At 41.7% G+C, this 26209-nt stretch overlaps 1 protein-coding gene and 1 long non-coding RNA gene across 5 annotated transcripts in view; one reads left to right on the forward strand and one right to left on the reverse strand.

Moving 5' to 3' along the window:
• The window catches only part of STAU2 (staufen double-stranded RNA binding protein 2), a 169474-nt gene extending 154062 nt beyond the window's left edge, over nucleotides 1-15412 (reverse strand). For all 4 annotated transcript variants that reach the window (XM_068672105.1, XM_068672103.1, XM_068672104.1 and 1 more), the window contains exon 1: nucleotides 15275-15412. The gene's annotated coding sequence lies outside the window, so the exon portion shown is untranslated. The remainder of the gene's footprint in view (nucleotides 1-15274) is intronic.
• Nucleotides 15413-15566: 154 nt separating this feature from the next.
• On the forward strand, nucleotides 15567-25470 carry LOC137851194 (uncharacterized). Its single transcript, XR_011093050.1, has 3 exons — nucleotides 15567-16109; nucleotides 18221-18273; nucleotides 19319-25470. It is a non-coding gene; the product is annotated as an uncharacterized lncRNA (long non-coding RNA).
• Nucleotides 25471-26209: the final 739 nt, after the last annotated feature.

Genomic DNA, 26209 nt, shown 5'->3' on the forward strand with positions numbered 1-26209 from the left:
CTGGGCAGAGATAAAGCATGGTAACGTCATTAAAATAACTCTAAATCTGCTACTTGGATATTTTTGAAAAAGACAGCATATACGAGAGGGATAATTTATTAGGCTATTATGAGTACGTCTGGAATAGCCCCCACACCTCATTTCAAGTGGCTAACCAGCTCACGTCTATGGGACTGCCACATCAAAGAGCCTACAAAGGAGTTTTTCTTTATGCTGCGCAATGGTTACAGACACTCGGATCTTTGTTGGATATCTTTGTTGTGCAGCTGCTGACTGCCGCCTTTGTTGCTTTATAAAGTCACCAACTACCACGCCAACACATCGCAGCAATGATATTACTTGCAGTCTTAATCGCATACGTGTCTACAGAGCTGAAGTCTGTAAGGCACGAGGCTGCAAAAGCTTATGGTGCCTTCTAAAATGCTGCAATGTTTTTCCTCTCTCAGTCCAACCTGCCCAGATACTAGAAATGCTCCAGCAGGCACTTAAGGTGAGCTAAATACACTATAACTGCATTTTTCTTGCGTTCAGCTTTCGAAGGCATTTTCTGTATAGGCAATTACACAGGTTTCATTAGACAGTTTGGTATGAACTTTCTAGTTAAACAATGTGTAAGCTGTGATTTTTTCTCTCATGCTAAAAAGCAGAACAAAAACCCCTCACACTTTGAAGTGAAAATATTACTGTCAAATATTCCATTCATTTTTCCCATAAGCTGGGAAATATGTTAGCTTAGTTACACTCACAGATTCAGAATATTTTTAACAAATGCAAACAAACCTGTGTCATGCTAAAAAGCTCCACATGGCAAAAAGAATTACTTCTTTTTTTTTTTTTTCCCCTTTTTTTTTCTAATGATTATCATTTCCTGTGCTTTTCTGGAACACATCAGCTTATTTCCTTAAATCTTATGACATAAAATATGAATGAAATGCTGAGGTGAAACGAGTCTGAGACTATGTCAAACTAATCTAATAAGCAAAGAAAGACAAAAGCAGATAAGACAGCAGAGAAAGCAGAAACATGAGCAAAGAGCTTTCATGTTAAATGTACTTTCAAATTGTGGAAAAACTGAAAAAGCAAAATCTTGACTTGAAATAGCAGCTGCTGGGTAAAAAAGCAACACAGCTGTAGAGACTAATGACCTGAATAGAAAATGGAAGACTGAAGTTCATCTGTGCAGAATGTGAAAATACACATGAGCATGGTGCAACCATGCTTTCATACTACTATGCCATAAAACTAAATGTACACAATCTATTACACGTACAGGTGTGTAACCAATTATATGTTCCACTTACTTGTGAAGTGCTTTACAAAGACTAAGAATTGAGGGCCAGATTAAAAAAAAAAATCATTAAAAAAATTGACTTTTTTTTTCATCTATACTTCCACTTACATATTCAAATTAGTGCCTATTTTTCACAACAGTATCACACATAAAGGATTCCAGGTCCTTTTCTGCAGAATTGCTACTCAGCATGCTATATGCCATGTTTTGTTTGTGACGCTGACTGTTTTGCAGCTAATGAGACTTTGTTCTTGTCTTCCTTGAATTCCCTTTGAAAATAATAATAAAAAAAAAAAATTTGAAAGAATTATGATTTCAATTTTTCAGGATTGCACTGATTTCTACTTCTAGTTCTAAAATGCCTGCAGTTTCCTCCAACCCTGCTTTGCAGAATCCACAAATTTAACAAAAGTTCTGCTTATTCTACCATCCACATTAATGAAAATATTGAAAGACACAGGACCAGCATTATAACAGACTGTGGGCAGTGTCTAGCTAGGCAGCATCTCAATGTCTTTTTTTTTTTTTTTTTTCCAGACCAAGTCTTTCTTTGGTTAGCAGCTTGTTAATGCAACTCTTCTGCCAAAAGTTCACAAGTCATCGAACCCTAATACAGCTGAAAGTTTCCTAACCAAGGAGGGTTTGGTTTTAGCCTATAAATCCATTAAACTCTCCATTCTCATGATATGACTTCATCCACTGTTACACAAAAGCATACAGTACTGCCAAAGGTTAAATGTTTATCTTCTGAATGCTTCTCACATTTACAGTAAATATTTTGATATCCGTGTATCATCTATACAGCTGAAGTATAATATCTGTATATGCATATTATATATATGTATAAAGTGTATATCTATGTATGTAATATATATATATATGTATAAATAAAGTATTACACAAGTCCTAAGCTTTATGCATCTTCTTTTTCTTGCGGTACTGCAGCATCCAGCAGCTTACTTGGGGATGACAGAAAGCATACAGACCCGCATTACCTTCCGAGCAGCCGCTAATTCAATCTTTTCTGTTCTATAAAATCAAATAATGAGATAGCCACACACAAACAGTTTAGCAAGAGCACGACTTAAAGCAACAGCGAGCAGATGGCTATCTAGAATTACTAACAAAATTTATCTTGTGTATACATTTCAAATAGGCTAAATTGACAAACTGCGCATGAAATCAGTGTGCACAGAATCCCCGTGTATCGGTGCTGGTCCCCACTCTGTTTGTGCTCCCCATTTGTCCCTCCATCAATTTGTTGGTTTTTGCCTTATGAGGGGTGGCTTGAGAACAGGCAGAGCGATCCCACACCTTGCTGCCACAGCAGAGGACGACCCTATTTGTCCTCTCTCCCCCCCCAGCAGAAAGCTAATAGCTCCCTGATAATTCACCTCACTGAACCTGCTCACATGAGAGCAAGGGGAAGATCAGTGGAGAGCCCGTGCCCGTACACGGAGGGCCATAAACTCATGACCTGGCGTGGGTGCGAGGAATTAGCCCTTTCAACTCGTGCTAATCAGCTTAGCATCCCTGCCAAACCATACACTCAAGTTCAGCTCCTTCACGCTGTCCCACATAAAACCCGCTACCTCAGTCCCAGTGATTCAACCTCCAGACACCTGTGGCATTTAAAACAAAAACAAACCAAAAAAAACACAACAATGGCCTATGTTAGGGTGTGGTAATTTCAGTGGAAATCTGGACACAGCTGCAAGCTAGTTAACAAGTAAGTAATATACCACAGCAAGTGAAATTAGGGCTTAAAAGCATGTTACTCTCCTGAGGCATAAGAAAAAATAAATCACTAACTTTTATTATTATGATGTTTATTAAACAATTTACAACCAAAGATAAAAAAAGCACACAGTGAGGAAGACATTACAGGTTATAGACTGAAACTCAAATGCAAAAGAGCCATGAGGCTTACAGAAAAGTTCACCCACTTGCTCAGCACTCAGCACGGTGGGGAGGAATGAGTAGAAACTACTCTTTCTGCAAAGTGCCTTCCCTGGCTTTCTGAACACAACGGGAGGTGGCACACACAAATCCTGGAAGGCCGAGCAGACACAGGCAGAACGAGCAGCTGCAGATTTCTTTGGGCTTTCGCCAGGCCAGAGCATGAAATCCTATCACACTTTCAGAAAATACAGAAGTTATTTTTGTCGGGGTATTATCATCCACAGAGGAATATGCTTCGCAAACTCCTATTTATGATCAGTGAGAAGTTTTCTGAGGAGTGTTTCATTCCTGGCTGAGAACTTGAAAGGCAGGAAGGTATTTTTAGAAGGGAAAAAAAAAAAAAAGTAGAAAAAATCTGCACTCATAATAATTTTCAGCCACTTCTTCAAACAGTCAGCTTAACATACTTTTTTAATTACTACACAGGACACATTGAAACAAAAAAGGGAGTTCAGACTAGGAAAGCTGAGCTAGAAACTGTTTCAACTTGAAGACTTCTTTCACCATGAAACTATATTGGTTCCCTAATCTCCAAGACTATGTTGATCCAAGATGCTACATGAAGCATGAGAGTCCCTAAATCGGTGACTAGATTACAGTTACTTGGGAATACATCTTCCATCTGTCCCTGACTCGATCCTTCTGTAACAGCCCTCCTTACAGAGGCATTGTGCAATTTTGAGAAGAAAGGAAGATTTCCAAAGAAAAACAAAACAGACAAGTAAGGTAACTAATTATGGAATCAAAAGGCTAAGACTTTCTCAATAAACAAAGTGGTCAAAGCTGGGGATTGTTATTGTTACTTAATTATTACGTGTCAGCAAGGGGACTGGGACAGAAAAGGGTTGCCCTGCAATTGTGATAAGATGGGTACAATTTGAAATACATAGTATACATCAGAAATGAAAAAAATATAATAAGCAAACACTTTGCAACTAGTAAATTGCTTGGGCCACTACGACGAAAGACAAATGACTAAAATGAAAGATGTGTGACCTGCAGGGCCATCCAAATGCACAGTGCATCTCACAGGGGAACAGCAACCTGCACCTCGGTAGGCGCAGTAGCCCACCCAGTGGTTCATCCACAGTTTACCAGCACCATTTGAGATATCACAGGATATCACACCTGGATACCTCCAAAAAAAGCAGAAGTCCTTTCTCAAAAGACCCGTGCCGCATCTAGCACTGCGCACGGCAGAAGGTTCAAATAAACCATGGCATGAAAAGGCAATGAAATGGCACGAATGTATGTGTTTAAACGAATGCATTATGCCACTAGTCGACACAGGCAAGGCAATCAACAAGTAGGCATCTACCTGAGGCTGAATCACTCAGCTGAGTGACAGCTGACAGCCAGACGAGGTAACTACCATCTCACTGCGCTAGATGTTGAAATACAGGCAACCGAAGCGTACTCAGTCAAACCTGTCTTAGACAAACAAGTGATCACGGACCTTATTAAAACTAACAGGCATAATTACAGAAGCAAATAAACTCCCATGAGAAGCGCTGCAGACAGAAGCGCCACACCTAATGTATTTGCCAAAGACCAGCATTCTCCTAAGGAATGATAGAAAATGCAGGGGTTAGGGTGCTGATTATAATTTGCACATGCAAACGTATACAGAGTGTAAAAACAGGAGGACGTTCACAGAAAGCAGAGGATGCTGACAGGAAGGACAGCATGTAACTCTTGCTCCTGTGGCAAGAGGAAGGCTGAAATGAAAATACTGAGAAAGAAGCAACTTGGCCTGTGCTGTATCTCTCTGCACACAGCAAAACTGAACCACCCCAGAGCATACACAAGATTTTCTTGTCTAGCAGAAAAATTATGGTTGGGTCCTGTGTACACTGAGCAGCCACCTGGGTGAAATGGAAACTTCACTTCTTACTACAGATATGTAGCAGAGTTCCTAAGAAGAGAAACTTTATTAATATTCATCTTGAACCACGATGGAAGAAAGGATTGCCGTTCTCACAAAACAATCTCACTGATATCAAAGATCACTGAAGCTGAAACAAAACAAAAAACCCAGACATCTGGGAATTCCTCAGAGAACACGGTCTGTGACCAGAGCAAACACCTCTTGGGGAAAGCGACTTGGCATGACGGCAGTGTGAGAAGCATAATTACAGAACTCCTGTTTGAAATGACGAGGGAGATCAATGAGATTATCAACTCAAAGATTTCAATGCCAAAAGAAAACTAGAAGATAATGAAAGTCAATCTGTTGCATCAAAAACGGAGCCAGCCAGACATTTCAATGCTTTTCAACTTGTTTATAACCCAAGGGGGAAAGATTAGGCTGTTTCATAGAAATGCCCACCATCTTACAAAGATAAACTCATGAGGAAGTTTGTTTATCTTGTTTTATTATTGCTGTCCAGAAAAAAGCAGAGAAAATGAAAACAGAGAAAATGTGAGAAAAAAAAAAAAAAAAAGGAAATTTCCAACAGCCAATACAAGTTAACCTAGTTCTCATACTGCCACAAATTTTATGCCCAGAAAATAAATTGAACCAGACAGACAGAATATTGATTCAGACACAGACATCAATTTGGTCCAGCCAAGATGTCCTGAATTATTACGGAAAAGAAAATGTGAAACTTTCCCCCACCCAAACAGCAAGACAATCTCCAGAGCCTTCTTTGTGGAAGGCCTTCCACATCCCAAAGCCATCGTGGTTTGAGGTATATCCAAAAAAATAGCTCATAGATGCTTTGCAGATCAGAGGCAGAACATCTCAAGTACTCCACAGCACTAGAGGTCATATCCTTCCTTCTGTGTATGTCTAATGTAGCTAGGAGCAACCACTAATCCAAAAGACAAAAGCAGAACCATCGTAACTCATAACAATCATGGTACAGAAACTTAAACTACCTAGGACTTCTTTGAAAACTGAAAATGTGAATCTCCCTAGACAATCTGTGATAGTTTTTCAAAATACAACCTCACTTGGTTCCACAGCCCTTGGAAAAGGAAGGGAGAGTAGTACCGTCATCGTGAGAGACTACATAAACTAAGCTGGATTTCCAGGGCTACCTCAAAATTTATCCATACAAAACACAGCAGAAAGCCTCACGGATATGATAAATTAGTTTAGTTAGTCTAGAAATTGTAAACACAGAAGCTGAGTTTCATGGAAAGAATTATAAGTTTCTGTTTGTTCATTTTTTTGCTTTCTGAGACAGGTCATTCAAGTGAACCACTGATATATTCCACTGGGACTCAAAAAAAAAGGGTACACTGAAATGGTTATTGGTTGTACAGAGAGGTTGTCACACCATCTCTTACAGAAGTTGATGGGCAGGTAAACCACATTTGCCTTAGGTTAAACAAAAAGGAGTAGCTAAGCTTTCTCATGAAGGAAAATAGCTGAAAAGAAGGGCAGCCTAAGCCACTAGTTTAACAATCAATCATCAGCTTAAAAGTGCAGAAGGAGATTAAGTAAATGAAAAAAACATGACTCAGACTTGACATGCTGCCACTACAGAATTGTTCGCAAAGCAGTAACTGGTTCCTTATTTGTAATATCAGAGTCTAAACTGAACTCCCTCAAATTTTCTAGCTTCTTTTAATTTCTCTGATTTTTATTTCTAAATGCTGTATTTTTTCACTTTCTACTAGCAACTAGTAGTTTTATTCCTACCATCTCAAATAAGCTCTGATTGACTTTAAATTACAAAATACTCTTATTTGAAGATTATTCTAAGTAAAAGATCCCCGCAACTCTAATTTTGTTCTGAAGTATGCAAAAATTACTTCTCGAGTAAAAGCTCATTCCCTAACTACAAATTGCATATTATTAATGGAATTCAGAAAATGATCGAGGTTTTCCTTGGCTGCTTGTGACAAGCTACTACTCTGATCACTTCAAGTAACATAGCTTGGCGAAGCAGCAGAGATGTGACTTTTTCTTCAGAAAAAGTTACAGCCCTTGCAACTAGCCCTCCTCAAAATGTAATCATTCCCCTATAACAGCTCCAGGACCTTCAGAGAAGGATATTTCAAAGTGGCAGATGTTATGCTTCACTGTTATAAGTAGATCAAAATTCTGATTTATGTGACTTTTTTTAAATTCTCCATGAGTGTAGTGAAATGCCTAAAAAGAGCATTTCACAGCTAAAATGGTGAATTCCCACCTGTAAGTCTCATGCAGTTTCCCAAAAGTTGCAACTCCCAGACACAGCTTGAGTGGAATTGCCATCTCCTGTTCATGAACCACTCCTGGAGCTCCCCCTTCTCGCAGATGTCCCATCTACATGTTTTGGGATGCGCAGCTCCTAAGACTAGCTCCCTGCTCATAATTGTAGCACATCTTGTCAGATCAGTTCTGCAGTGAATCCAGAGAAAGAGACATCTTCCTACTTTGCATGCAGCTCTCATCAGCTGGTGAATAAAGGCAAAATAATTACTGAGTACTGGATCGGCTGCACTACATTCTCTGACTGACGAAAAGCACAAGATGCAAGTTTTCAACTGGAGGAAATTAATGGTTCTGAGATGCTAAGTTTGGGGGCAAGGTCATGAACTGTTGCAAAACTGGTGACACAAGCCTGGTACAAAAACTATGAAAACAATGAAAGTGCAAAAATTAAGGAAGTGGACAAATCTTCTACAGCTAGCAGTGACTTGGTGATACCAACCCAAGGCTCCAGCAGACACAATGGGAAGAGACACACACCTGGAAGAGTCTCAGAGAAAGGCAAAGGGAACAGAGCTGAGTGCCCCCACCACAGGCAGCTATCAATACCAGCTCTTCAAGCATCCTGAGAATGCAAAGAGTCATCAGCAACAACTCAGCACAGTACACAAGCACTGCAATGGCCTGTTGATTCCTTGTGGCAAAACCACGCTTTGGACCGAAATTAGGAACTGGTGTGATGAAACATATTCTAACAAATTACTTATCTCCACAAGAAGGTGCAGATTATGGAAGATTTTGGCAATCCTGGACGGGGAAAAAATCCTGGTGGTACAGTTACAAATCCTTTCAGTCGAAGCAAGTTAGCAAAGGCAGAAAACGTTGAAAAAAACTGCTGCCTATAAGATCATTGAGAAGCTAAACATTAAAAACTTGCTGAACACTGAGCACACACATTCCAGCACAGCAGAGGCTACATGCATCTGGCAGGATGGCAAAAGGTTAATCTCTACAGTTGAATCAGTGAGGAGGATATTAAACTAACAACAAACAGCAGAAAAGAGGCCAGTAAAAAGAGATCTGGCTGAAATGGAGCACAGTGTGAGTACACAGAAACAGCATGACAAAAGCATGAGACTTTTGCCTCCAACTACTTATGTACTAATGATTAGGAGTACCAAGCAGGATATATAGCAAGACAGCAGAGATATCAATCCATGTAGTTGCTGATTCAGAATAACCCGGCTTCCCCAGACTGAAGGGAGTTATAAGCTTAACTATTACAGAAAAAAAAATACATGAACTGAAACAGTGAATAAAAATTTGGAATTAAATACTTTTGCAGAAAGAGACAGAAATAAAACAAAGGACAGCCTTGGCTAAAAGTGCAACCTGATTCAGTGGTAACATGAAAAGATTCACAATAAAAGGTAACAGCACCTATAGCTGAGTGACAACAGAAAAAGAAGTTTGCATACAGGAGGAATGCCAGAACTGCTAGCAACAGCACCCTGACTACATGGAGACAGAGCGGACGGGCTTTGAGCTCCACTTTAAAGGAATGTCTTTCTCACCACTCACTATGCTTTCAGGACTCCTGGGCCATTAACTCCAGCAGGGTGAAGTTAGCTTTTGTGAATCTGGAATCACCCTAAATCAGGGTGAAAGAACAAACTTGCTTTTGAACTTCCAGGGAGCTAACGCTCCTGTTCATTACTGAGCTAAGAATCCTGTTTCTTACCTTCAGAACTAGAATCAAATACATAAAAAACACTTCAAAAGGGAAGAAGGGCCCACTTTTCTAAGATCTCCAAGAGAACATGTGCTATTTGGTTACATATACATATGTATGTGTCTAATGAAGTCCTGCCTCCTGCCAAGAGGAATGCTCCTCATTAGCAAAGGGAAGGAGTGCTCCTAGCCCAAAAGCTGTCCAGTATCTAGACTGTGATGCGTCAGAAGCAGAAGTTTGGGGAGATGTGCACACTCTGAGCAGTGGAGCAGAGGTCTGCAATCCAACGCAATGGCAGAAACACACAAACCTGAAAAGCAGAATGGGCCCTGGAACTAGAACTGCCTTGGCTGAACAAGTTCAGCTGCAGAGTTCTGCCCTGCACTGTCTTTCTGAGGACCTTTTGTGATAGTGAAATGAAGAGAAAAATGCACAAACTGTAATAAAATATTTGGCTGCCAGAACTGAAAATGTGAGGAAGCTGATAAAGACCCAGGCCATTAGGTATTTTAGTTTGATACCAACTATGTTTCCCTTGCTCCTCAAGACTATGAGGTGTCTGAGCAAAGGTAAACTGCACAAGGCAGTATTTGCAATGATAGCAAAGAAAGCTATTGCTTGATTTAATGGTCACATAAAAGAGGTGACTCCAAAACGTGCCTCAAAAGCACCTGCTCTGGTGAGTTCCCATTCACAGTAATTCCTAGAGCAGCCAGTTTCAGAAGAGCCCTGTATTACAAACAATAGCTGGAAAAAACTGTTGGATTAGTTCTTCTCCAGGAACCTGGCAAATACCTACGGTTGCCTTCAAGTCCACATCCATTGTCCTCATGTCCTACAACTCCATCAGACCATGGAAATGGGATCCTCTCCTGGTATCTTCAATGACTTTTCACTTGTTTAATGCTTTGCCTTAGTGATGAAGGCTGTCCAGTTGAAGAAGGGTGAGAGAAGACAGAGTGGGCCATCCTCCCTTTCACAGAGGTCCAATCCCATATATAACCTTACGGATTCACCTAAGAGAGAGTTTAGAGAAGTCCCTGAGGAACCAGGGTGGGCTTTACCTGCCTCCTGATCTAGGACAAGCTTCTCATCACCCTTCATGAAGGACAGACGGTCTCAATTCCCGTACAGAAGCTGAGAAACCCCCTATTTCATGCAAGACCAGTAAGCATGCTGGACCGAGTTACAGACAAAAAGGGTTTTCATGAAAACCTCTCTGGAGTATTTTTGGTATTCATCAAGATTTCCAGCCTTTCACAACAGTTACAAAAAGAGACGTCTCTTGGGTGTATACTCTTGAGGAAAATTACTCATTGGCAATGTCTTTTTGAGGAACATTGCCACCACAGATGGAAGATGGTTCAAAGCAGGGCAGTTTAAGTACTATCAGATACACAAGACTGAAACCAAAAGCAGAGGAAACATTTACCACATTGGAGAAAGGAAAAAACCCTGTAAGCTAGTATCCAGGACTGAAGGATGATCCGAAGGGAAAAAAATAGAACAAACAAAAATAGGTGATTTTTTCACAAGAACTTTTAGATTACTTCATGTTTTTATCTTGTCTAACATAGCTGGAGTTCCTATAGACTGTTACTTCAGTTCATTATTTGTCTCAGTACAACTGGATATGCTACAAACTGACCCAACGTTGCCCTGTATCAACTCTGCTATTTGACCTTGGGAATAGCGTGTCTCAATTTCTTCACTTCAAAACTTATCAGCTGTATGGATGCATCGTCTGGATGACACAGGAAGAGTTCTCTTTTCCAAAAAGTCAGATAAGCCAGCTGCTTATCTGATCAACTTCAGTTACTGACAATAAGCCACATGTTTACTGTACTGGAATTTCCTTACATTGTCTAACGCCACTTTTCTTAACTGAGTTTATTGTAGGAGAAACTGGAAACCATAAACGCATGACAGCTTAAAAAAAAAAAAAAAAAAGAAATTAGGAATAGCAATAATAGTAAAGATTAGGTTCCTCATCTTCTGAAGAGCTCTTCTTGTTCCCACAGGTGCCCATTTTCACTGCAAGGAGATTCCCTTGAAAATCCAGTCTCCTACCCTCAAAAACATTTCCTCCAGCCAGGAGGCACACAGCACTAATTCCCTGTTCCTCAAAGCTGGCAAGCAGAGAAATTGGAAGCATGACCAATGTTAGCATGATCCTTTGGAGCTATTCAAGAGAAGATGAGACTGTAAACATATCCTTTGAGTGTGAGGTATTATTGTAAACATCTTTGTAAGCTGCCTTTTTCCAGAAACTAAGGATAGCAGGTTAACCCACACACACTGTAATACTTAGCCACCAGCTATTAGCAGGGCCTTCCCTGAACACCACCCGAAATCTGTGCCCAAAATGCTGACTTCCAGTTAGTCTAACAAGAATCCCCTTCATCATTTCAACGGTGACTAAATTAGAAGATCATGGGGATACATAAACATACAGGAGTCACAAAATTAAACGTTTTGTATGCAAAAAAAATATTTACCAGGAAAAATAAATTTCTGATTTTATTTAAGCATTGATAAATTTGTTACAGACCAGTAACATACTATACGGAAGCATACTCGATTACACCAAAATAAAAGATGCAGCGTGACACAGGTGAGCACCCTACAACCCTGGAGCGCGATCTCACTGCTGGGAAACATTCCAAATGCTGCCAGCTTAAAAACAAACAAAAAGGTGCTGCTGAGGTGAAGAACGAACCAACATTTAACAGCTACAGGCATACATGCGACTTCAGTGTTACACTACTACAGATGGTTTTTCAAAGTTCATTTTTAGAAGTTGTGACAAGCAATTTTTCTCTTCTCAATAGCTTCCAGAACAACGCATGACAAGCCACCTCTCAGATTTTTCCTGAACTCTTGATCTTTTAACACAAACACACTTTGGATAATGCTGATCGTGACTGCTCCCTGACAATGAGCAGACCCGAGCGATCTCTGAGAGCAGAGCCCTTGGCTCACATTATACACTAAATGCTACAAGCAGGTTCCGTTTCTTCTCTTCCCAGGGTCTGCCACAGGCTCCCACCAGCTCTAACTCCCAGATTTACACCATGTATCCTCTATCCCCTGGGCAAAGTTGTCCACCCCATTCTCCACCCTACCTGTTTCACTGCACCCTGGTCTTGTGCTTTATACACCCCTCAACCAAACCAACCCCCCAGCCTTATCCTTCTGAACTGCTGCTTGTAGATACGAGGGACACAGCAGCAGTTAATGAACAGCAAGTGGGTGAAAGAGGGGTGGCCGGGTCAGGACCCCCTCATTAGAGCCCCGATGCTTACAGGGATGTATTCGCAAGCCTAACACAGTCAAAGCAGCAGAAGGGATGGCTGAGAGACGTGAGCACTTGAAGGGGTCTCCTTCCTGCATGGATTCCGGTAACACTACCCAGAGCAGTTTTAAGAAAGCAACATCTTTCTTTGTTTCTCTTCCTCTTTCGGGAAGAAAGAGAAAAATCAGGAACTGCTGTGAGAATCAAGAGGCTGTAAAGTGATCCAAAGATCAGAAACGCAATGCAATTGGTGCTGGTAGAAGGCAGGGCTAACTTATCTGACAGATCTCGCAGCTGATGAGAGGAAATCAATATAACCAAGGAAGGAAAAGCAAGGCCTTGGTAGCACATTAACTGAAGTCGTGTTCTGAGAGTTATCCTAGAAAGCTGCAGGTTTGAGTCCTCCCCCACCACATCTGTGTGGCCCATGGGAAGAAGCAGATATTTGACTCTCTGATGGGACAAGATCTGTGCAGATGGCTACGTGTATGTATGAAGTATACGCAACTTAGCACTAAAAACCTGCCCACCTTGTAAGGCCTGCTCCCCTGTTACATGATGTTGTAATAGGATGCATTTGGGGCTGCGGGCTCAGACGTAACTGACCTGAGCATTTCTCTCCTTCTCAAAGACGGACAGATCAATAGCCACGTACTTCAAGCAGGTCAAAGCAAACTATCTAGACAGAGCATGACAGGTGCAGCCTTCCTAGTGCCTGGGGAAGCAGCCTTGGAATCGGAGGACCTGCTCTTACTCGGCCGGTTGTCTAACCTTCCCAAGGTCACTCCTCGTGCCACTTGGCAATTGGAACACGCAGCATCCGATTCGCTTCCCACATGCACACCTACATCAGCTGGGATGTCTGTAGAGTCATGCTCATAACCCTCTGCAGCAGACTCTCAACCCCGGAATTTGCCTCCAAGGAAGGGGCTGATTGAGTTAATTGCTTATTTAAGCTTGGTCAGGTCATTAAAACACCTCTGACAAAGTTTTCCTGCAAGTAAAATTAGGAAGCTCTTTTGCAAACTACTTTCACAACTCGGGATGAAAGATTATTCAAATTCATTATTACTTCGATGTTGTTCTTGGGGAACGAGGTAGCTCAAGCTGGCAACGAGGTATTTGAAGACTTTGGCCTCCGAGCTGCAGTCTGAGCTGAACCCAAACCGGATGACTTCTGCCAAAGCTGAACAACATCACTGAAAAGTTCTCTTTCAAGCAAAGAAAACCTGAATTGCACCTTCCCCTCAAAAACTATGACCAAGCAGCCGGTCGTAGTCCAGCTTTTAGTTGCCAGCAACAGGAATCTCAGCAAACACAGGCAGAAACAGAAATCTTCCTCTCCGGGAGCTTTTCTAGGGCAAAGCTAAGGTTGAGCGATTGGAAGTCAGTACTGGAAATCTCGTGCTGCTGCTGGCTTTTCAGCAAAGAGATTTCATTCAGAGAGCTGTCAGACCTGGCACTGTTTATAGGCAGCAATGTCACAACAAAACCTGTGCAGAACCTCCCTATATTTAGAAAACGGCTTCAATACGTTAATATTATTACATGGGTGTCGATCCCTAACCCGGAGTTACTACACAGCTCAGGGAGGCTTCGTGCCTGCACAGCTTGACGCCAGCAGTAATGTCAGTGAGATAGAGCAACGTGTGCGGTGCAACCCCACCTAGTTACACCAGAGCAATAGCCCTGCTTGTGCCTTACGTTGGGGCAATTCAGGCAGTACTGCTCAACACCGAGAGCGGGGCAAAGAGAGGAGCCACAGCAGCGACACCCCATCCGTTCTTCTGTCTAAGAAACTTTATTAGTACCGAAATAGTTGCATGGGGGACGCCCCGCATGCGGCCCAAGATGCTTGGCATGCTGCGAGCCAGCAGCGGGTGGATGCACAGCTGGGGAGCTGCTGCTTGGGCACTGAGGACTTCGAGGGCCCTGAGCACGAGGGCTGTGGGATTCGTGCCCCAGGAGGGCACGGCCGCCGCGTCCAGGCCCGGCTGCTGGCAGCACCAACTTTTTCCACCCGGAGACCTCGATGGCAGCACGGCCAGCACCGCCTGCCCGGCCTCGGCCTGCCTGACAGCCGCGGGGCTCCCCGGCCCCGCAGCCCCGAGCCTGGGGCCGCCGGTGCCGCCGCCGCTCCGCGCTGCCATCCATTTTGGGAGCGCGGCGCCGCGGGTCCCGCTGCCCAACAAGTTTGGGACCGGGTCCGGAGCGCGGGGGCAGAGCCAGGGGAACGGGGCGAGGCGGCGGCCGGGCCGGGCTCCGTGCAGGGCTCCGTGCAGGGCTCCGTGCCCTTCACACCGGGGGGATCCCCGGGCGGCCGAGGCAGCTCGCAGCCGGCTTTCGGGCAGGCCCGGCGGCCAAACGCAGCCCCCGCCGGGCCGAGCCCAGCCCAGCCCTGCCCAGCCCAGCCCCACCGCCCGGCCTCGGCGCAGCGGCGGCGGCCCGGCGGGGGCTCCCGCGGGGTCCCCAGCGTTGGGGCGCCCACCTGCGAGCCCCCGGCCCCCCAGGGGCGGCGGCGGCGAGGGCCGTGGGGCGGATGGCGGAGTTGGTGCCTCCTCCTCCTCCGCCTCCCCCCTCCTCCTCCATCCCCGCCGTGGCGCAGCGGCGCCTTCCCGGCCCCGGAGCCCCCGCGCCGGGGGAGCGAGGAGGAGGAGAAGGAGGAAGAGGAGGAGGAAGAGGAGCGGGACGGGGCCCCGGCCATCATGGCTGCAGCAGCCCCCTCCCCTTCCCTTCCTCCCCTCCCTCCCCTCCGGCCGGGTCCCGGCTCCCCCGTCCCGCGCCCCCCACCCCCTCCCCACCCCGGGCGGCGCTGCCGAGGCTGTGTCCGGCCCCGTGCCCGGTTACCTGCTTCCCGGGGACGCCTCGGGGACGCCTCCAACATCGGCAAACACTAAAGAGAACTGACCCCGCCGCCGCGGCGGCCGCCGCCGGCCCCAACCACTCCGCCCCCCCCAACGACACCCCTCCTCCTCCTCCTCCTCTTCCTCCTCCTCTTCCTCCCCCTCCTCCTCCTCCTTCCCTCCACCCCCCTCCCCCGGCCGCCGCCGCCCCCCTCCCGCCGCCTCCTCGCCCCCCGCCCCCGCGGGCTCCCGGCGCCGCCGCCCCGGCCCCGCTCCCCCCCTGCTCCGGCGCCGCGAATGGCCCCGTCCGCCTCCCTTCCCCGGCCCGCAGCGGCGGCGGCAGCGCCTCTAGCGGCGGCCGGCAGCGGGGCTCCGGGGCTCCGCAGCCCCCCGCGGCCCACCCCGGGCACCGCGGGGCCGGCCCCGAGCCCCCCTCACCCCCCCGCCCCCGCCCCGGTTGCGGGGCGAGGCTAAGAGGAGCGGCCCGGGCAGGGCAGCCCCGGCCCCGTTCCCATTCCCGGTCTTTAAACTTGGCAATACGTGGAAGGAGTCCCTGGAAAGCACCGGGTTTTACCACACGGCTGGCAGCAGCCGCCTTAGCCTCACTCGTGTGCCACAAGACGAGCCGCGAGGTTTTTATTCCGTTTTGGAAACGGCCTCGCAAGGTTTTACCTGTTTCTTGTGATTTTTTTTTCCTCCCGTTTTCTCTTTGCAGGGACCTGACCCCTACCGGCTGCTGGGTGGAAGGTGGCGTCTGCACCAGGAGCAGCTGAAGAGCACCACAGCCACCCTCAATGCACGGGAAATGAAATTAACGGCTTGCAGCGATGCAGGGAGAGGTGAGCAAACACAACACACCACAACACAACAGAGAGACCCTTTTTTTTTTTTTAACTTTTTAATTCGGTTTTACTCCTCTCCCTCTGCCCGTGCTGTTAACACCACGCTGGTTTCAAACAGGACTCCTCTCCCCTCAGAGGCACGGGTTGGGAGAGGAAGGCAGAAAGTCATAAACGCGACTTGTGTCAACAATTTGGTTGTGGCAGATCCAGCAGGAGACGTGGCAGAGAGAGGAGGGCAGCTGCTGAGCCTGCTGGGCCTTGCCCCACTACTCTGTGGTGGGAGGCCACAACCCGAGGCCGTGAGGTGCGGAGGTGGAAGCTGCTGCTGCACCACACGAAGCCTCAGCCCCAGGTGGGATGTGCAACCTAAGAGGTTTCCAAACCCTGCAAAGCTGCCACAGCTAGGCTAGATGAAGCCATGGCTCTGGTTCTGCTTCCAACCAACAGCACTCCTATGACCATCTTTACCACTAAAAAGAATGAAAACCTCAAGTTTTTGGTTTATTTTTCATGAAAAAGGGAAGAGTTCTGAGTTAATCAACAAATATCTAATTTGGGGTGTAAAAATCTGCTTTCTTGATTGGCTTAAGTAATCATTTATCCAGAGTAAGACAAACTAAACACTTTTAAACCCCTGCCAAAGCTAGCTAGAAGCATTAGAACTTGGAGCAATTAATTTAGCTGATTAGCAAGGCTGCAGTAACTAAACTTGCTATGTTTAAAATTACTAGCATTTTTTTGTGAAATTACTATCTTTTTACTATGCAACTGTATTTTAATGATAGCTTTCAGAGTTAGAACATGAGATGTATCAAAACTAATTTACAAACTAACATACTTACTGAGGATCAGAATGAATCCAAAGTTCACATTTCCTTCAGTGCCTGTTTATGTTATTCCATGTGAATTTTTTAAAACCGCGATTTAAAACCAAGCAGTGGACTGGTATGACAGCTGGGAGCAAAAGAAGGAACAAGATGTAGCCTGACCGGCTTCCCAAGCACTCACGGTATAATCGCATCTGAATGGCACATCCCCCAGATGTGCTCTGTATAAGTTTGTGTATTACAGACAATAATTTATACACCAAATACACATACTGACACTTAGTGACAGGACTGTGTTGTGAGTAACTAGGTGACAGCAAGGTTTTATTCATACTAACAGAACGCTGCCATGACATAACTTCTTTAAATACACTTTGGGAACACAGCATTTGCTACGACAGTTTTATACGTACCCTTTTTTCAGCTGGGGTAGCTTGTCATCCTTCCCTTCTTATTCCTCCATTGTTTAGTTTTCTTAGATTCCTTACCCCTTATTTCATTTAAGAACTGAGTTCAGAAATACACAACATGATACAATTTCTTACATATTCTTCTGGTATCATGTACTAATGAGCAATAATGCAAATACTTTTCATAAGGCGGCTACAAAAGTTTTTGCACAAGCTCATTTAGAAGATTAATCATGACAATCTATAAGCATTTTTTGTTTTAATTTATGGCAACTTTTTCTTTCTAGTTACTGTTAGTAACTTGAGGAACCCTATATTATAGCATGTACTTAGTGTACCCAGCATAAAAATGCATTCAGTGAATGTCAGCATCAGATTACAAGGGAAGGTTTCTGAACTTCCTGCAATCGATAGATACGGTTGCAACAAGCCTCTAAAATCTCCAGTCTGTGCTATGATTTCAATGTTCAATGCTTTTATAATATTACTAAACAGGTAATAGCTTAGTTTAAAAACACATCTTGAAATACTTATGAACTCATGCATCTCATATCTTAATATACATTCTGTGCCACAAATGGTATATAGCTGAAAGAAAACAAGACAAAAAAGAACATTTTATCCATAAACTTACCATATTTTTATATTTTTTTTTATATACACAGATGAGTTCTGGATCTATTTTTTCCAGGTATAAAGTAAAGGATTACGTATTTTATCATCTCTGAGATCCCATGATAGTTGTTCACATCCATAAAGTTCCAATCACATAGGAGAAACTTACTAAACAGCAAAACACTGCGTTGCATTACCACTGTTTAGATTTACTATACCTTTCTGAATGTTTTTTTTTTTTTTCCTTTCCACTCAGTACCTCCAGTACAAACAGCTTAATAGAAGCTAAAATAATCTCACTTTTTGAAGGTAAGAGATGCAGTTTGTATTATATACGTATCTGCTCTACTCTGTGTACAATGGGAGTGCCCTGACTTGCGCAACATTTTAGCTTCAGTAGGTAAATTCTGAATAGGCGTGATTAATTCAGTATGCTATTTGAAAACAAAAAAAAGAAAAAAAAAAAGAAAACCTAACACCTATAAATGCCTGCACAAATGCCTAACTGGGGGAAAGGGTATAAACATGTTCTGTTTGGTCTGTAAATATGAGCAAAGGGTATTTGAGGACAGCTGGCCTTGTTACTTATAAGCTCAGATTCAGAAAGAACAAATTGGCACTTTCAAACTGACTTGCAAAATAATTTTTTTTACTGATATTATTAGAATAGTGTGGATTTTCTTTAAGTCATCAAGAAATAAATTTCTACCCCTCAATATAACCCTGGTGTACCCAGGAAAGCCCACTCTTACTTACAGTGATGTAGTCAGCAAGGAGGAATTTGACAAAGCCACAGAAGCAGGAGCCTGCTTTCAATCCATATATAAAAAACAGTAAAACTGGTTGGAGGGGACCTCTGGATGTCACCCGCCCTACAACCTCCTTACCCCCTCAAAGCACAGATGGCTTTAAAGCTGGATCTGACTTTGAATTTAGCAGGTTTAGCTCAGGGCCTCATCCAGTTTACTTCTGAAAATGTCCAAGGATAGAGAATTTACACAACTCCTCCTGGCCAGGATTTGATAAAAAGTTGTTTTAATTCTACTTTTAAAATGTGTATTAACAAGCTTAGATTATATTTTTATATTGAAGTTAAGATAGTAATTAAGCTAATACAGAGTGCTCATAATATACCAATGGGATGTTGATGCTTTGTATTAGTCAGAGTCATTTATCTGAATTAAAGACTCTTAATATCTTAGAAGAATGGGTCACTTGAATTTTTAATTTAATTTTTTTTCCACAATAAGTAAAACTTCTTAGCACAGCAAAAGTCAAGTGTTTTGGATTCTATTTGATTAAAACCCAGTATTATTAACAAACCTAAATCTAATCAAACTCTTGTTCTTGCCAGATACAGGTGCAGGACTATGAAAGCAGACCACTATGGAAGTTGGAGGACAATGTATGTTATAAGTGACTAAAACCATTTAACATCTTGTGTAGTACATAAAATGAGAGACATGAACAAAGCAAGATACAACTATAAAATTTACAAGTAAATATTATACAGAGCTTTCTCAGCTAACAGAAACCATTTATTCTCTATACTCCAGATTTGTGAGCACCAAATTTTAACAACTCACATACTCTTTCATGATTCACATCTAAAATGCAAGTTCCCTACTAAAGTAGATGAATCACATAATCACTTCGAAAATCAAAATGAAGTGAACTTGTGTTTGTCAGCATATATTCAGCTTTTCCTATGACTTCAAATTAACACTAGTGCTCAGTATGCTGGGCAAGCACAAGGTCCTTATCTCCTTTAGCAAACATCATTACTCTAAAACACACCAACAAGGTGAATCCAACCAAACTGATTTGCTGATTTTGCAACTTGACATCAAAGTATGAAAATCAGTTCTTCGTTTGTTGGCCCAATGACCCAAATTCTGATTGCTGTGCAGGTAGAATTGTATTTCCCTGTAATTATTTGCTCCTATTACTCTCATGCTGTAAATAGTAAGATCTTGCCCACATAAAAACTTCATCCTTTTAATAATGCTAGTGAAATTTAAAAATTTTACTGGCAAATTATTTAGCACTTCGTAGTAATTGTACTTACACATTAAGAAAACTTCACATTATTCATTATCCTAGTTCATTTATCCACAGCTGCATGAAAGTGAGGTCTAAATCTCTGCTTTGAACTTGTACATTTAATTTGTTTTGGGTTATAAAGACATGACTGCTTTTGTGTCAGCTGTTTCCATCATCACACATCTTCATAATTTATTTTCTACACAGAGAACTTTAAGAACTTAACATACAGTCATCCTGCCTTCTTACAACTAGAATTTGTAAGTATTTCTTATGTTTTCCCAGATTTACAAAACACTTGGTTTGGATTATCCCTGTAAAACAATCATTGTATAGCTTTAAAAAGACAGATAATTCAAGCCAATCGTTTTTTCAAATTTCCTTACTATAGGCAATGTAGACAGATGTAACTACAGTTTGACGAATTACTGAGAATAATAGAGAACTACCAACCTGAAGATCATGGTGCCTCAGTTTTTCATTACAAAATGCACAGGCAAATGTTTAGGAATTGCCTGCTTCTGAGTTGCAAGGCTTTGCTACCTTGTGAGAACACATTAGCTTTACACAGAACAAAAGTATGGGAAAGCTGAAGCGTAATCACAGGCCAAAGCAGCAATAGATTCTGTAAGATTAAACAGGAATGTTTACAAGCTTTTTGTTTTATATTACTGATAGCATTCTGACTATATAAAGAAGTGTTCAAACAAGTTCAGACTTGATGCTGTTTTCATTGACAGTGTTGCAAGAGAGCATCGCGCCCATCTTGAGATGTTTTGGATTCTGATTAGCGCCTCTCACCGCAGAGGCAGATCATAGCAGCACCCTTCAAACACTCACAAAGCTTCACCACCAGCAGCACTCATCTGTCCATATGCCAGCGTCCACACCAGGCACACTTATTGTGCTGGTGCCAGGGTGTACCTGATCATACCTATTGACATGTTTCCTAAGACATAGACTTCAACAGACCAGGCCGCATTTAAAAAAAAAAAAAAAAAGGAATCAGGCCTTTTTAGATCTTGAAGTTCAGGCCAGGACAGTGTTAGACATGAAAATTTAGTATTTAGTTCACTGCCAAACATATTTGTGTACTAGCAATAAATTTACCTCATGTATTTAAGTAGATGCAAGAGATCATAGTTAGTCTGGACAGAATTATGTCAGTAGAAAGCTGCTTTCCGTGCTGCACAGTTTGTTTGCTTTTTCGTCCAGCTATGTAAGGTAAACTGATACAAAATGTATTGCATACTACATTAACAATTTTGACTACCTTGCTATAGTATGGATTATAAGACAAACAAAGCCTAACCATTCAAAAATACTCCTTTTACCGCAAGATAGTGAATGAACTGCAGCAAAATGAAAAGGATTTGTACTTGCAAGTGACATTAAACCATTCTCTAGAATTAAAAAGAAATGACTTAAGGCAATTGGACAGGATTATAAAATTATACAGTAAGTTAAACCTACAGTAAATGAGTAGGTTTTAAAAAGACTTTTCTTGGAACAAGGACTGTCTTAGTCATATATGAAGTCATGTAGTAAGCAGAAAAGAGAAAGAAATCCTCTGTACACAGCATTAAGGAGACATACAGGAAAAGGGTTGATATAGAGGGTTTATCACAGTCAATAGGACAACAATAAAGCAAAGTTATTGACTACATGCATTCATAACCGTTAAGTGATATCATGAATGGAAAAAAATAAATGCAAGGACAAGAAGGAAGCATTGCAAATCAAATGATGTTTTGTTTTTAGTTGATTATTGATACCTTTAGTTTTTCATTAATGCTACCTCCTGGCAGCATACAGTAGCTTCAGTCTCAGCTTGCCTGTTTTTTTTGTTGTTGTTGTTGTTGCTTTTGTTTTGTATGTTTGTTTTAAGGGACAGCTCTCAAAACAACTCAGTGCCTGCCACTTTTAGGGATGACAGCAACATACAGCTTCAAAACATGCCAAGCATTACTGAATAAACAGTAATATATAAGTTAAAAATACAAAATCTAAGCATTTACACCTATATCATATAATTTAACTACTCAGTTTCACCTACAAAGTAGCCATATCATGCCAGAATTTTGCCATGTTATAAGAACTAATGCTGTAACTTTTCCGTAGGACAACAGTGAATTAATATTATGACAATGTACTTTGAAAGACAGAAGAATGGTATTGGAAGATTAGTATTTGTTAGATAAAGTTAGTTAAAGCTGTTTGTCTTCAAAACATTCCTTAGTATAACATTCAAATCCTGTTAAAATGAAGACTCCAACCCTCAGTAAAGGTTTTTTGGGGCTGCTAAAAGAATTATAAATTACATATCCATAAGCTCGACAGCAAGATTTTTTAATTTTAGAGTTTGGAGTACTGGAAATAAGGAAACACAAATATTCTCATGTATGTCAGACAAGAAGAGCAGGACTAAATTCTGTTGCTATATGAAGAAATAATAGCATTGAGAGTAAATTTTGCAGCAGTTCAAACTTTAACATTATTTTTTCTATGGACAGTGCAACATTCTCCCATTAAGAAAAAAATCTTAGCGTGCACTGTCACCAAATCATCAGTTTGCAATTATGTGCTATCAGGGTAATGGCAATTTGTGGGTTACAAGAGTTCCACAATATATTAAAAAATTGACAGGAATGCATTAATTGGACGTTTCTATACTAAAATGCTGCTGTACAGCACTCAACTTAGCCAGACCTTTCTCACCCATTAAATAATTTCTTTACCAAAAGTGCTTGTTCTGTTATTATTGAACCTAGATGAATTTGGCTATTTAAGCAAAAGTAAAATTCCACATAATTTGTGGAGTTCAGTGTTCACTTAACAAAATAGTACCAATCTACATGAGCAGCAATTAAAATGCTTAAAAGAGAGCATCTATGCCTTCACAGTGGTTAGCAAAATCACCCTATGTCTGAAAATGTCTTATCCTTCAAAGCCATATAAGACAAACCATAAGCAATCTATAATGCATTGCATCTTTACAGATCAATGAACAGCATCCCAAGATTTTCAAATACTTTTTTTCACTGCACATAGTTCACAATGAAATTAATTAAATTACTGTTTGTATATATATACACACACATTAAAAAAAGTAAAAAGACGTCTCGTATAGTGAAAAACAAACTTGGAGGGAGACAGCCCTTAAGTTTCTACTTCAAGACACAAGCTAGCAAACTCTCACTTTCCTCAGATTCTTTTTGATGCATTATTTTTACTTTTAAGAAAACAAAGAATGGAAATGTAGAAGTTGACAGAAAGCCACACTTCCAAAGAAAATGAAAAGCCCATAATAAATACAGTAAAATATAACATACATATCAAGATGGAAATACACAAAAATCAACTCAGATTAATGCATGGCCTAAGCAAGACTTCTAAAGTATCTTTTAGCACGTGCCCAAACATAAAACTATCATGGAGATCATAACAAGAAATAAAGCTCTAAGCTGGAAAGCAACCAAGTTCTAGCATAAACCATACAGCAAGATTCCTTTTCCAGAGGCCAAATTCAGAGGCGTTTTGTAAATATAAGAAAGAAAAAAATCAGGTAAATGCTTTGTATTGAGACAAACTCCTAAGAGCAGCAGGACACCTACTCAAAATCAAACAAAGGTGTATAATGTGCACTTCAAGGAAGTTACCTCACCACAAAACAGTATGGCTTATATGAACTTTACCAGAAGTTTTCCCATTAAATCTTTAATTTACTCTAAAGAGACCACTCAAGTCACTGAACCCTGTAGGGTTTGTCGATGCTCCAGGCTGGCTGGCACAAGGCAACTCTTGTCATACTTACAGGGTGCATCCAATACTGTATATAAAAAGTTTAGTAGAAGTCTTTCAGGAACATCTAAAGTATATTGCACATTACCGTCTCTAAGGTAAGGAAATTTGCTTTCAGGATAAAACAACAATTCACATAGCATCCAAGTGGTAAACTGTTAAAATCTTCACTTTCAGAAAGTGTTGCACAGAAATGAACCTAAGAAAAATTACAAAGTAGCTGATGTGGATAGTACAAACATATCTAGATGAGGATAAAAACTCTTTGCAGAATTTGTGAGGTTCTTATGAAAAAGGATCACAAGCTTTTCTATATAGTATTTCCTGCCAACACCTGGGATACCAGGAAGACACTAGTAATGTCCAGATAATGATTTGGTCTACTCAAACAGACTAAATAAAGAAAGGAAGCACACAGAACTTGCAGAATTACAAAAACACATAGCAACAGATCTATTTTTCATCTGCAAGACTTCAGAATCTCTCTCCTGTCTAGCATAGCATTAATTTTTTTTTGGCTCAAAGTTTGCTAGGATTTCTGCAGAAATTATTGCAAAGGCAAAAAGAAACCTATTACTTCTGCTCACGTAGAAGGTTATCCATCCTTTGAGTCATGGCTTGCTTGGACCAATGTTTTTTCTTAGTTGAGCATATCCTGGCAAACTCTGATACTGGTTTTCCAACACCGATTTGTTTGACATCAATCAGAAGTTTAAAATCTCTGGCCTTTCCTTCAGTTGCATCGTTATCACAGTTGCCTTGCATCTGCCCTTGAAGAGCTTCACTACACGAGGTTTACAGCTTGGTGCAATTACTGACGTCCTCTTCAAAAAAAACTTATAGCCACCACCAATTCTTTAAGAATCTTTAGAAATCCATCAAAATTGATCTTCAAGAACTGGTTCTTCCACCCCTCCCAACCTCCTTTGCAAGTACAGCTTCTTTTCACATGGCATCCCTATACTTCACTAATCAACGCAACTCACAGGAGTATGTGGAGATCATTCACAACACAGGATTGTCTGGACTATTACTTGAAGACACCAAAGCCATCCATTACCCAGCACGATGCTTAAGATGGGAATTGCTGCTTGGGGGTCATGATAATGTACAGATAGGAAACAGACTAAAAAAAGTCTAAAACTCAGTGTGAAAAACACACTTCAGAGCGAGATGCCCCCAACTTCTTTTTTCCCTGTAAATTCAGAGTGTTGCAAATCAAGACTTCAGGTTAGGTATGCTCTAAATGATTCTTACAGATCTTTGTCTCATTTGCCTAGTGATGTCTATTTCCTATACTACTACTTTCAAAATACTAATCTTCAATAAATTACCTACATTCAATAAAAACGTGTACTTTATCTTGTGCACACAAAATACGGGTACCAACTTGTTCTGTAGACGTATGAACAGTTTAGAGGGAAAGAGAAAGATGGGCTCTTCCTGTGCAACAAATGAGAGTTCACTCTATTCCCATTCACCAGTCAGAATGACAGCTACCATTCTTTACTGACCCTTAAACTTTTTACTAACCTGGTATAAATAATAAAATACAGATGAAAGCCAGCATATTCCATCTGCCTTTTGAACACAACCTTCAGAGGAAGGGGTGAAATGAGAAACAGCCTGGACTCATCTCAAAAACCACCTACCTCAGTGCAAGAGTCCTGTCCTCCAGTACAAATCTGGCAAGCTGCTGACCATGCCTCACAGCATTAGCTATCTCAGCCCTTTTGGCTAGCAGTTCTACCTAATCCAATGACAACAAGCTGAACATGATTATTCTTTCCTTTTCTAAAAAAACACGTCTGAAATAAAAGCAAGCATAAAGATACAAATTATGGATCAAGAGTTGAGATAATCGTAAGCCAAAACATGAGCTTTCAAGTATTCTGGAATGGATCTGCACCAGAAGAGTGCTGAGGACCTTTTTTTTTTTTAAAAAAAAAAGCAATAGTAAAAAATAAATAATAATAATCAATGCTAGCAGCCTCGATATAAAAAAAAAAAGTGGGGGTCATGTGCACAGATACTAAAGATATCTAAACGGAGAGGTAATAAGGTAACAGACAACTTGAAAGCTCTGGAACACCTTTGGGGCTTTTACTATAAAAGAGAGTTAAAACAGACAGAAAGAATATCCTCCAGCAAAGATGGCCATAGTCCAGACCTCCAGCTCCCAGGATTCTCAGAGCACATAACTCAGCTTCTGCATAAAACAAAGCTTCTAGTACTTTACACCATGCAGAAAAGTCTAAAGATACGAATCAGATTTCAGTCACTACCTTCCAATGCCCAACTGCACAATCCTTTCAGTTTCTTGTATTAGCTCCAAAATTCTTGATCTTCTAAGCAAATTGAATCAGTTTGCTGCATGAAAGATTCACTTTTTCTTCTCAGC

This window comes from Anas acuta, chromosome 2, assembly GCF_963932015.1.
Source record: "Anas acuta chromosome 2, bAnaAcu1.1, whole genome shotgun sequence".
In the NCBI taxonomy this organism is placed as follows: domain Eukaryota; kingdom Metazoa; phylum Chordata; class Aves; order Anseriformes; family Anatidae; genus Anas; species Anas acuta.